A 13,906-nucleotide genomic window follows, 5' to 3' on the forward strand; every position below is an offset into this window, starting at 1 on the left:
GCAGTGGCCGTTCCCAGCCACCGCAGCCTCGACCTGCTGGGCTCCGGCGATCCTTCCACCTCAGCCTTCAAGTAGCTGGAACTACAGGCGTGCGCTACCATGCCTGGCTTATTTTTTGATTTATTGTAGAGATGAGGTCTCGCCAAGTTGCCCAGGTGGGTCTCAAACCCGTGGGCTTAGGCAATCCACTTACCTCAGCCTCCCATAGGCGTGGGATTACAGGCTGAGTCATCGAGCCTAGCTAAAATTTTTCTTTCTTTCTTTCTTTCTTTTTTTGAGTTGGAGTCTCACTGTGTTGCCCAGGCTGGAATGCAGTGGCACTCTCACGGCCTCTGCAGCCTTAACCTGTTGGGCTCAGGCAATCCTTCTGCCTCAACCCTCCAAGTAACTGGAACTACATGTGCGCACTACTACACCCAGCTAATTTTTTGGTTTATTGTAGAGATGGGGTCTCACCAAGTTGCCCAGGCTGGTCTTAAACCCCTGGGCTCTGGCAGTCCTTTCGTCTCTACCTCCCAAAGCGCTGGGATTACAGGTGTGAACCCACACCTGGCTATCTCTCAAAAATTTGAGAATAACTTAGCTCTGGGGTTTTCTAGCTTAGGGTTTCTTATAAATTGTAGTTATCTGGTCTAGTTCCACAGTGGCACATTCACATAGTGGCACTTTCACATGACTGGCAGATTCATGCTGCTTAGGGGGAAGTTTGGATTCCTCCTAGTGTAGGCCTCTTTCAGGGCTGCTTTAGTGTCCTCATGATATGATGGCTGATCTCTCCCTGAACAAGTAATCCAAGGAAACAAGGCAGATGCCATGGTCTCCTCTATTAACCTTGTTCCAGAAGTCCCTCTTCCTTGTTCTATTGGTCACTATTCTGACACCAGCTATGCAGTTCCTCCACTGAACACCTGGAGTTAGCATAGATCCCACAAGTCAGTAAGCACAGTTCCTTACAAGACTGTCCTTGCTTCAAATGCCTGCTGCACTTTGGAGGGTTCCCCATGCAACCTGCGCTTCTGACCAAATGGCTACAAATTTTGGGCACCCCCACGACCCTGTTAGAACCAACTTTTATTTTGTCTTGTTTTCTGTTCTCTATGTATATCTGTTCTAATCCTTTTCCCCCCCTCCTTTTTCTACTAACTGTAGGTTTATTTTATTGTTCTAGTTCCTTACCATGAAAGTTAGGTTGTTGATTTGAGTTTGTTTGGTTTTTTTGAGTTGGAGTCTCTCTCTGTCACCCAGAATGGAGTGCAGTGGCCGCTTCCAGCCACCGCAGCCTCAACCTGCAGGGCTCCGGAGATCCTTCCACCTCAGCCTTCTAAGTAGCTGGAACTACAGGCATGCGCTACCATATCCAGCTAATATTTTTGATTTATTGTAGGATGAAGTTGCTCAGGCAGGCAATCAACTTACCTCGGCCTCCCAAAGTGCTGGGATTATAGGTGTGAGCCACCACCCTTGGCCTGAGATCTTTTTTTTTTTTTTTTTTTCAAAGAAACAGAGTCTTGCTTTGTTGCCCAAGCTGGAGTGCTGTGGCTATTCATAGGCATGATCATGATGTGCTGCAACCTCAAACTTCTGGCCTCAAGTGACTCTTCCCTCAGCCTTCTGAGGACCTGGTAGGTTTTTTTGTTTTGTTTTGTTTTTTTGGAGCTGGAGTCTCACTCTGTCACCCAGGCTGGAATGCAGTGGCACACTCATGGCCACCGCAGCCTCGACCTATTGGGCTCAGGCAATTCTGCTTCAACCTCCCAGGTAGCTGGAACTACAGGCGCACATTACCACACCCAGCTTATTTTTTGATTTATTGTAGAGATAAAGTCTCACCAAGTTGCCCAGTCTGGTCTCGAATCCCCAGCCTCAGGCATTCCTCTCACCTCGACCTCCTAAAGTGCTGGGATTACAGTCTGAGCCACCTCACCCAGCCTGGTAGGTTTTTTTAACCTAAGTGTAAATTTACCTCTTAGCACTGTTTTCAGTATATCCTGTAAGTTTTTTGGCAAGTTGTGTTTTCTTTTTCATTTGTCTCAAGATAGTTTCTGATTACTCTTATGATTTTTTTCTTTACTCACTTGTTGGTTGGGAGTGTATGTTTATTTCCATTGGCTCATTTATTCTAAATTCCCAGGATTTAGAGTCTCCTTCCCAAGGATAAAGGCTCATTAAAGTTTTTTATACAATAGTCATATCATTGTTGGAGGAGACTATAAAAGGGCATGAATATCAGGAGGCAGCAATCACTGAGGTCTGTTTTGGAGGCTGACTAGCACATAAAATCATTTACAAACTGGCTAGCCTAAGTGCTACAGGAAAATTCATGTTCTCCTTTTCCATGCTTTCAGTAAGTCAGAGTTCCTAGTACAAAGTTACTTTGTATAATCCACACCACTAAGTAAATGACTTCAAAGACCCAAAAGTGCCTGGTAAGGTACCAACTTTACAGGGAATTTATAAGTTTTTGCATCAAATGTATAGTTCTATTTCTAAAACCTAGAAACTGTTTAAATGTTTAGTTTAGCTGGGCACTGTGGCTCACACCTGTAATCCCAGCATTTTGGGAGGCTGAGGCAAGAGGATTACCTGAGCCCAGGGGCTCAAGAGCAGCCTGGGCAATTTGACAATACCTTATTCCTACAATAAATCAAAAAATGAACTGGGTGTGGTGGCGCATGCCTTAGTTCCTGCTCCTTGGAAGACTGAGGCAGAATTACCTGAGCCTAATAGGTTTGGGTTGCAGTGGCCATGAACATGCCACTGCACTCCAGCCTTGGTGACAGAGTGAGACTGACTCAGAAGAAAAAAAATGTTAGGCGGGCTCAGTGGCTCAGCCTATAATCCTAGCACTTCAGGAGACCAAGGTGAGTGGATTGCCTGAACCCAGTGGTTTGAGACCAGCCTGGGCAACTTGGTGAAACCTTGTCTCTAGAATACATCAAAAATTAGTCAGGTGTGGTAGCGTGCGCCTCTAGTTCGCTACTTGGAAGGCTGAGGCAGAAAGATCGCCAGAGCCCAGCAGATCGATGCTGGAATGGCCATGAGCATGCCACACTGCACTCCAGCCTGGGACACGGAGTGAGACTCCAACTCAAAAGAAAAGAAAAAGAAAAAAATGTTTAGCTCATGTTGGCTAAATGTATTTAAGAGCCCTGCTTCTCATTCATTTATTCATTCATTGAGTTAATTTTTTCTTTTTCTTTTTTTTTTTTGAGTTGGAGTCTCACTCTGTCACCCAGACTGGAGTGCAGTGGCCGCTCCTGGTCACCGCAGCCTCGACATGCTGGGCTTCGGCGATCCTTCTGTCTCAGCCTTCCAAGTAGCTGGAACTACAGGTGTGTGCTACCACACCCGGCTCATTTTGATTTATTGTAGAGATGAGGTTTCGCCAAGTTGCCCAGGCGGGTCTCAAACCCGCGGGCTCAGGCAATCCACTCACCTCAGCCTCCCAAAGGCGCGGGATTACAGGCTGAGCCACCGAGGCCAGCTTCAGTTAATTTTCAACAAGTGCTTACCATGGTCAGATGCTTTTCCAGGTGCTTATGATTCATTATTGAACAAAACAGGCTCCTTCCCTGTGGATCTTACATTCTCAACAAAATTGAGAAATGTAATAAGTACTTTATATAGTAGGTTATATAGTGTCATGTGTTGTGGATAAAAGGAAAAATAGAGCAGGGTAAAGGGTAATGGTGGGAAAGTATCTGTGTGTAGGATGGGGGGAGATATAATCTTGTATATAATCTTCTTTATATACTGAGGAAATGGCATTAGAGCAATAGACTTGTAAGAGGGAGTTAGCAATGTAGATACTCTGAGTCTTCTCAATATAGAAACTGCCAGTGTCCGTCTGGAATGTTAGGGTTTGGGTTAGAATTAGCATACCTGACATTTCAGAAAGAGCAAGGAGTCCATTGTGGATGGAGTCCATGAAGTGGGGGAGATGGAGGTATGATCAAAAGAAATAAGTGGGAAGATGCACATTTTATGAGAAATTGAAAGCCTTAAATTTTGGCTTTTATACGAAGCTATTCATTCACCCATTCTCAATGGGATTTTGCAGTTAATGATAAACATATATACCTACTTGCATGTGTTAAAAATGTGCAAAGCTGACTAGTCATGTCTGAGATGTGAAATTGGGTATTATTTTATTGTATTTTATTTTTTTTGAGTTGGAGTCTTACTCCGTCACCCAGGCTGGAGTGCAGTGGCACACTCAGGGCCACTGTAGCCTCAACCTGCTGGGCTCAGGTGATCCTTCTGCCTCAGCCTTCCAAGTAGCTAGAACTACAGGCACATGCAATGACACCTGGCTAATTTTTTGATTTATTGTAGATAATGAGGTCTTGCCAGGTTGCCCAGTCTGGCATTGAACCCCTGGACTAAGGCAGTCCTCTCATCTCTGCCTCCCAAAGATTATAGGCGTGAGCTACCACACTTGGCTGTTGGCCACTTTTGTAAAATAAATTTTTATGTGTTTGATATGCATCTGTGATATATTTGTTTATTATTGTAAAGCATACATAACAAAATGTACCATTTTAATCTTTTTTTTGTTTTTGAGTTGCAGTCTAACCCCGTAGCCCAGGCTAGAATGCAGTGTGATATGCTCACAGCCACCCCAGCATCGACCCGCTGGGCTTAGGTGATCCGCCTCAGCCTTCCAAGTAGCCAGAACTATAGGCACGCACTACCACGCCCGGCTAATTTTTTGATTTATTGTAGAGATGAGGTCTCGGCAAGTTGCCCAGGCTAGTCTCGAACCCGTGGTCTCAGGCAATCCTCTTCCTCACCCTCCCAAAGTGCTGGGATTACAGACTTGAGCCACCGTACCCAGCCCTTTTTAGTTGTTTTTAATGTATAGCTTTTAAGCATGAAGTATATTACACATTGTCTTGGAACTGTTATTATTACCTATTTCCAGTACTTTTTCATCATCCCAAATAGAAATCCAGTACTCTATTAATCAGTAACACTCCATCTTCTCTCACATTGCTCCCAGTAACCTCAAGTCTACTTTCTGTCTTTGAATTTGCATTTTCTAGGTATCTCATATCAGTGGAATTATCCAATATTTAACCTTTTTGGTCTCACTTAATTTTGCAAATTTAGCAGTTTCACATTTTGCAGCAGTGAACTTGGTGTATTTAGTTATTTTTACATGCTTCATTTGGTAATAATATTTTACTTATGGTTATATTTTATAAAATCTTTTTTGTTCATTGTTAGTTGAAGGTAATTCAAAATAAGATGATACATTTGTTTTTGAGTATTATATATTTAGGCATCAAATTTGGAATACAATGCTACTTCTCTTTATTTATTTTAACAGAGGTAGGGTCTCACTGTGTTGCCCAGTCTGGCCTCAAACTCCTGGCCTCAAGTAGTCCTCCTGTTTCATCCTCCCAAAGTGACAGGATTATAGACATGCACCACTGAACCCAGTCAAGATTACAGTGCTACTTTTTTGTTTTGTTTTATTTTTGAGTTAGAGTCTCACTCTGTCGCCCAAACTGGAGTGTAGTGGCCACTCCCGGCCACCGCAGCCTCGACCTGCTGGGCTCCGGCAATCCTTCCGCCTCAGCCTTCCAAGTAGCTGGAACTACAGGCGTGCGCTACCATGCCCGGCTAATTTTACAGTGCTAATTTTAAACAATTTTTTGTTTATATAAAATATAAATTTTTATATAAATCTGGCTATTTTGTGTTAGGCTATATTTTTCTGGCTACTGCTGCTTTTCTGATAACAGTACTGAATTTGATGTTATGGTTGGATGTTTCCTTTTCTTTTCTTTTCTTTTTTTTTGAGTTGGAATATCACTGTCACCCAGGCTGGAGTGCAGTGACACGCTCACAACCTCGACCTGCTGGACTCAGGAGATCTTTTGCCTCAGCCTTCAAAGTAGCTGGAACTACAGACACATGCCACTCTACCTGGCTAATTTTTTGATTTATTGTAGAGATGAGGTCTTGCCAAGTTTCCCAGGCTAGTCTTGAAGCCCTGGGCTCAGGCATTCCTCTTGCCCTGGCCTCCCAAAATGCTGAGATTACAGATGTAATCCACATGCCTGGTTGGACATTTTCTTTTAGACAATGTATGATCCAAAACATTCCTTTCTGTGTGCTTTAAATATTGTTTTTAAAAGTTAGCTTATGCTGAAATACCTGTTCTAATCTTCCTGTTTTTAATTTTCTCTAGGTGTTTCTATGTTGTCTCCTAGAGTGGGTAGTCCTGCTTATTTTATACAGCCTCTTTTCCTGTTTTTGAAATGCAGATATCTCTTCACTACACATTACCTCCTTGATTTGGAATGCTAAAGGCCACTTTTTGTTCCACCTCTCCAATTCAACACAGAGAAGAAGCCCCTGGGATTGTGGTTATCCTTCCAACTTCTCCAAGAAGAAAACAGCAGCTGACATGGGTCTTCTGCTGCTATTTGCTGAATTATAAAGACATTTTGCAAGCTGAAAGCTGATGTTTCATTTGAAACAGGTGCTTAGGTGGTAGTATTTGTGAATTCTTTACTTTTTGTTCCAAACAAGAAGACTAAATAAATAGCAAGTTTGAATGACTTAAGGGTTTTTTAAAAAAATGTCTTCCAGTTTCAGCCACTTCATGATAAGCACAGTTGAGACTGCAGCAGTAAATTTCAAATATGTATTTCTAACTTGAAATGAAAGATGCTAAAAAGTTACATTTATTTATATATCCAAATTCTGGCTCATTCTATGACACAGATTTACTGAATAAGAATAAGGTCCAATTTTGCAATTAAATCTTTGATGTGTTAAGCCAAAATACGAAATATAAAAGTTAGTTTCTTATGCAGACAAACCATCACAGTCTCTGTACAAATTAAGTTTTACTTATGTAAATCCACATTTTTGGATGAGAAGAGGAATTTTTCTCCTAGAGAAAGAAGGATTTTTCTCAGACATCTTTGGACATTTGGTATTTTAAAATGTTTTTTAAGACTTCTAAGGATGTATCAGTTGTGTAGTAGTTAACCCTATGAATGCATGCTTGGGTTTAGTGAAAAGAAAACAGTTTTGAGTACAGTGATGGAACCCTCTTTACCTTCCTAGGAGAAGAGACTGTACAAGTTGCTTCACTCAGTGGTATAGGTGTTTTTCAATTCAGGAGATGTGGTGGATCCAGTAGTATGATCTGCCTTTAAATTTGGATATAGAGGATTGAGGAGAAAAAGAATTTTCCATATAACTCCTTTCTCTCAAGAAAAAGGAAAAATTTGCAGCTCCATCTGACTTTACGGTGTTTTATATTATATAGTTCCATTTTTTGGTAAAAAGCATAAATTACTATTTCTTTGCCCCAAGATGGACAATTGAATGTTTGGTTATTGTTCTAGATTGGTGTAATGTTAGGCAAAAAAGACTGGGACTCAGGTACTTTACCCAGTTGAGACTGAACTTCCTCATTATAGAATGAACCTCAGAAGTAGTGTTCCCAAACTTGTGGTTGCATCATTGTAGATTCAGGGTGTGGAAAAGAAACTTCAAGCGAGAAAAATAGTTACAATAAGAAATATGAATTTTCCTTTTTTCTCTTAACAGTTATACAATATGTTGAACAGACTATTGTAGAAAGCTGTCCTTGCTTCCAAATCAATAGAAGACCATTGTATGTATTGTCAGGTCTATATATAAGAAGAGTGAACCTTTATTTATGAATCTTTATGAGTAGAGAATGAATTTTAAAACTTCTTAGATTAAATTAAGAACAGATAATGTTAGAACATCTCTGTGTTTTCTGGAATGTTTGCTCAGGGCCGTGCATTCTGTGACGCTGGGAACGTAGGACAGATTCACCAAATCTGAGATTGGTAAAAATGTTCAAAAGTGGATAATGTTGTGCACTCTTAATGATTAGTGATGTTGGTCAATTTGAATTGGGATAAAAAAAGATGTTTAGTAAAATAATTGCATAATGCATACAAAATATAATATAATTGAGGGCAATCACAGAGTGGTAAATCATAGTAGAAATAACTTTGATCAAAGGTAACTTAAATTTTTCTCTGTAATCTCTCCACTTACTGATGTTTTTCTTATTTTGGAATTGTTAAAGACAGAATGGAGCTTGTATATGCGGGTCTCACTGGTATGTTGAGAATGTCATATCATGGAGAATTTGTACCTTCTACTTGTCTGTTACTCATTTTCCCCATGTCCTTTTGGCAACTTCTTGGGTAGGATCATTTGGCAGGGAATAGGGTATCTCCTGTCAGCACCAGTGAAACCAGCTCTGGCCTACTTGTTTGAACAGGTATCAGACTCATCTTTTCCCTGATGTTTTGTATTTTTTTCATTTCGCAGTTCAGAGAACCAGTGTTTAATTATTACTTTCAAACTGTTTATCTTCCATGATTGACATCAGGTGTCATTTAACAAAATGGCTATATTCCAGTTGTAGTTGCCCAGTTTTTACTTAATACATCTACATTTTTTTCTTGTCTGTTTTGGTCCCCTTTTTTGATGACTAAAGCTCTAATTTTAGACAGGAGCATACCTTGGTTTGTAGCCATGCATCCTCCCTTTCCTTATCCATGTTAGCTGGTAGTTTTTCTTTCTAAAAGTTAAACAAAAACGGGATATGTGCAATAGAAATATATATATGTATATTTTAATACTTGTGGACAAATGTTACAAGTTGTTTAAGAACAACAAAATCACCAATGTCTTCCATTTTGAGACGTGTATAGTTTTGTAAGCATTAGTGCTTGGTAGCATATTGTAGTCCCATGTTAGGGGTTAGTGCATGAGCCTAGTAATAATTTTAAACTTCAGGAAGAATTATTGATAATAACAAATAGTGTAAAAAGAGTGGAAAGTCCAGGCCTTTTCTTTTTTCTGAATCTGTAATATTCTCCCTGGGGAAAGGAAATTAAGGCCCAGAAAGACTTGTGAATAGAAATGTGGGGTAGAAATCCGAGATGCTATGTTTGTGAGGATATTTCAGCTTTCCATGAGGTAGCTGGAAGCCAGCTGACTTTGTGTCTTATGAAACCTCAAGTCAGAATGAGACCCCATTTCATGATTCTGCTTTGCTTCTCTTAGTTTGATGTAATCTTATTCTTAAACTGGCTTTACATTCATGTCATAGGTTCACTATTTTTCTATTCCTGTGTCAAGAAATTATTTTACACTTTGCACGTCTTACTGAGATCTTATGTTAATTGCTTTAGTGAGTACTTTTCTAATCTGCAGACCATTTACACTTCCCTTTTGCAGCTTGCTGTGTATAAATAGTAATTTGGAGTTTCCAAATTATTTTTACAGGCTCTTCCTACTTCCAAATCTGCTGAATTGTGTATTTATGGGATTTCAGACTTCTTCATGAGAATTGGAAATGTAGCTGGCTAGTGCCTGTTTAGGTTGCTGTATAATAAGTAGACTCTTCCTTAGTTATAGTAAGCCTCAGACAACTTTCACTTTTTTCTACTTATGAAAATAAAAGTTTTGTTCTGAAAAGATAGCTTTCTGTAGAAAAGAATTCTTACCTCTAAAAGCTGCTGTGAGAACTTGGAAGTGGCAGTTTTCTGAAGTGATTTTTAAATCTCAGTATTAAGAGTCCAGAATTTGTTGACACAGATTCTACAGTTAGTATAAAAGGAAATGCAGAACCATTTTAATGTGGTGTATCTTGTGCATGCACAGGTTAGACTCTGGCAGCAGATCTCCAGGGACCCAGATTTAGATTCTTATAGTGTACTTAAAGTGGTTGTACTTCTGGTTCAAGTAGTTTAGTGCCTGGGCGAATCAATTTCTGAAAAGTATTTACATTATTGTTAAAAAATACCTCTGAAAAGGTACTGAATGCAAAATAGCACAGTATATAGGAAAGGATATTTCCTGTTGCAAAAAAAAGCCATAAAATAATTTCAAGAGGTAGGATTTTAATAGCAATAACAGTTTTGCATGTATAATAAATTGCATTAGCAAGGTTGTACAGTAGAATAAGTGATATTAGTTAAGTTTGTGGGGCTCTGTGATTCAAGAGTTGCACAAAAGGAAAAAATGTTCTAGATAAAGAGCATATAAAAGGTACTTTCTTTTAAAACAGCATGAATGTATATTAACTTATCTTTGTATGAGAAATACCAACTTTTGTGCATAAGTTAAAGGTTAAAGTCCTCATTTGTTTCCTAAATTAGAGGGTTAGAGCCGTTGAAATGAAACCTTTCTAGTGTTTAACCTGAAAGCAAATGTATTCCTGTAGCCCCACTGAAACCTTCATGTGGGTTCTTTTTAAAACCAGGCATTTATTTTGTAGAATGATATGCTTTTATGATTTGTCTTATTTTTTCCATGGGTTTTCTGGATACATTTTTTTTAAAGGAAGATAAAATTCTGTGTGTTTAGTATTGAAAAAACCCCCCAAGAACATGAATAGCTGGATTTTCCTCATGCTTATGTTGGAGAGTTAGGATTTAAAGGTAAAAAGCAAAAGGATTGAAGGGAATAGCCAGTGACTGTATGTTGGGGGGGATGTGTGTGTATGTGTGTGTTTTAAACCTTATCTAATGTAGATGTGGCCTGTGACCTGTGACTGCTTATTTTAACAAGGATGGCCCAGCAAACTTTCTTTCTTGATGTGAGGAATCACACAGCTCACATCAGGATATAATAGTGGAACTAGAGTGACTTCTATTCCCTTTCACCTCATGCCCATCTTGGCCATTTACTACCTTGAAGATCCCTGAAAAGACTGGGTCTACATTCCCTTGTCTTCCCAGGGAAAAAGCTAAAACATAAGTGGTGTAGATCTAAATAGTGCCTCTTGCATATTTAATTACATGGCAACTAATGGATAGAGAAAAGACTATATTAAGTTGATTATAGCTCCTCTTTAAATGTTCTGTGCTATCAGTTGATCTTTGAGACACTGAAACAACCAAGCAATATTTAGACATCTGCATGATCATGGGGACAGTGCTGCTTATTACAGTGATGTTAGCAGTTCAATTACTTGGAACAATTAAAGATTACCCTTAACAGCCATGTTATTCTAAATACTAAAATATGCTACAAGTTTTCATTGTCAAAAGTATGTGGTTACTTTTCAAAGTTAGTGTGATCTCACATTTACTCTTTATGTACCTGTGATATGCAAAATATGAAGAGATCTTTGACCTCCAGGCGTTTACATTTTCATGGTGCTGTTGGTGCAAGCATATTGCTTCTAGTTTATTATGAAAATTGCTTGGCTATTAATTATACCTTATCCAGAAGAATTCCTTGACAGTTTTTAAAAAGGAGAGGGCTATACTTTATTTCAGGGCATTGATGCTTGAGTTTACATTGTATTAGCTCTGCCTCTTTATCATCTTTTCCCTAGGGAGCTATGCTGATATTGTTCATTAATGTGAATCAGAAAAGAAACCATTCTGCCTAAGAGTATCTTCACCTTCCCCTACACCTACACTCTTCTCTGTCAAATGGCCAAGAAAATTTACAGCTCCTTAAGACTGTACATCTCTCAAGTCTTTCTTTTCCCAGAGCTTTTACATCATTCTTTATTCAAAAGGGCCAGGGTTTGCATATAAGACTTTTAAAACTGATTAGTGGTCCTAATTTTAACACTTATGTATGGCTTGTACCTGTGTTCTGAAGCAGCATTGTGATAGATGTGGAACATCTGCCTGCGTTTCTAAGCAACTACTAATCCAAATTTTTGGTTGAAACTTGCATGTATTGTTACTTCCCAGTATTCCTCTGAATCAGTGGGTTTACTTTGCATGTTTATTAAACTGGGTCAGGTTCAGAGGACAGGCAATAGTGGCAGGCTCATAATTGATTTTAGAGTATTAATACTCCAATGCATGAGTGAAAATGTCCAGTGTTGTGGTTACTAGTAATTTTATATATGCATTTAATTCATAATGAAGCAATAGAGACTCAAACCAATAGCTTGAATTTATTGTAGGATTATTTTCATTTTTAAAAGATTTTCTTACTTCCATTGAAAATGGGAAGTAAAAGATAAATAGGGGCAACCGCAAGACATTCATACTGTCAGAAAGGGCATAACAGTGCTCACCCATTACCTCTTGCCTGGTCTCATAAGTCCCCAAGCATGTTTGAAAACAAAAGGCACAAACTAAGCATGTTGAATAAATAAATAAGCTGTTTCAGCTATAATAATCAGAAAGGTGCAGAGTTTCAGAAAGAATAGGAAAGTAAGGAATGTCAGTATGCAGCATGTGGAAAAAAACTAAATAGGGGTTTGTTTATGATATGGTTTATGTAGACTATGGAGTCTCTTACTAGGGTTTTGGAATTGAATATAATCTGTGTGCACACATTTTAGATGTTTCAGAATTTTCAGGTAACTCGATAACTTGTGGATGGTACTGGTACTGAGCCATAAAGGACCCCTGCAGCAAGGGAAACTTCAATTTTGTAAAAATAGTCCTGAAAATATTGATACATCTGTGGTTTGGTTTCTCTTGTTATACACATTTAAAACCTTTTTTAGCCAAAGTTTTATCCCTGACTGGTACAATTTCTTGCCCAAAGCTTTTGTGATTGCAGGTTAAGTGGGAGAAAGTTTTTCCACTTGAAAAAACAAGAAAATCCTTGCCATTTATTTTATTTGATGAATAAACAGATCAATTAATTATAGTAGCTTACAATTTTCTTTGAGAAGATTCCTGATTTAAAATAACTCTTTTAAGCCGGGCTCGGTGGCTCAGCCTGTAATCCCGTGCCTTTGGGAGGCTGAGGTGAGTGGACTGCCTGAGCCTGTGGGTTCGAGACCCACCTGGGCAACTTGGCAAGACCTCATCTTTACAATAAATCAAAAAATTAGCCGGGCGTGGTAGCGCACACCTGTAGTTCCAGCTACTTGGAAGGCTGAGGCGGAAGGATCGCCGGAGCCCAGTAGGTCGAGGCTGCGGTGGCCAGGAGCGTGCCACTGCCCTCCAGCCTGGGCGACAGAGTGAGACTCCAACTCAAAAAAAAAAAACAAAACTCTTTTAACTACAAACTGATTTTGACAAATGGAATTCATATCTGAAAGAAGCCTAAATAGGAGATAATTCAGAATTAGACTAGATTTTCATTAGACTACTTCAAGGTTTCATGTTCTGTGATTTAAAAACTTTTAAAAAATTGTTTTAACTTCATATTCTTTACTTTGGAGCTTTCCTATAAATACCTTTGGAAATGAATTAAGTGCAACAGTAACTTTTCATTGGTTTACAATTGGTTAGACTTCCTGTCATTGGTTTCCACTCCAATATATGAAGTGAGATGTCATATTTCTTGTATATAAATGTTCTCTTTGCCATTTATTGATAGCATGTCTGCCTGTCAATAAAGGTTTAATGTCAGTTTCTGTAAACTCTGATTATTCTACTAAGGCATGTGAAAATAGTACTGGGAAGCCAAACATCGTAGATTTGTCTAGGAACCCATACTGCTGAACCTTTAAAGTCAGAATCAATACCTCATGGTTACTAACAATTTTCAGGTTTTGTCTTCTTTGGTGATATGTCATTCCATCAATTGAAATATATTTTTCTCCCAGTATGAAAGGTATTCTGGCAATACATTATCATTAACCCTTAAACAGTAATAGTTTGGCACTTATCTTAAAATCACCCATCTCTTATAATTAAAAAGATTAGTATTACATGTCCTTTCACATTATAGTTTACTTACTGCCTTGTAAGTACTGGAATTGCTCACTGTGTTTACTTGCTGTCCTGCATATTCTTCATTGCACCATTGATATATGTTATAATGTTAAGAGAATTTCATTGAATGTGTTTAAAAGTATTACAAAAGGCAGCTTGCTTTTAAGTCTATGCATCTTTGGTATTTCTGAAGAAGAAATGTAACTATTTGAGGTAAAAAAGGACTGTTAAAGAGTTGGAAACTC

The 13,906-nt window shown here is 38.8% G+C and overlaps 1 long non-coding RNA gene across 1 annotated transcript in view; it reads left to right on the forward strand.

Moving 5' to 3' along the window:
- The window catches only part of LOC103262122, a 17,673-nt gene extending 6,543 nt beyond the window's left edge, over positions 1-11,130 (forward strand). Inside the window, exon 3 of the long non-coding RNA XR_504403.1 lies at positions 6,200-11,130. This is a non-coding gene — a long non-coding RNA (uncharacterized LOC103262122). The remainder of the gene's footprint in view (positions 1-6,199) is intronic.
- The last annotated feature ends 2,776 nt before the right edge of the window (positions 11,131-13,906 follow it).

Source organism: Carlito syrichta, unplaced genomic scaffold (genome assembly GCF_000164805.1).
Source record: "Carlito syrichta isolate Samal-C Ts95f unplaced genomic scaffold, Tarsius_syrichta-2.0.1 Scaffold91638, whole genome shotgun sequence".
In the NCBI taxonomy this organism is placed as follows: Eukaryota; Metazoa; Chordata; class Mammalia; order Primates; family Tarsiidae; genus Carlito; species Carlito syrichta.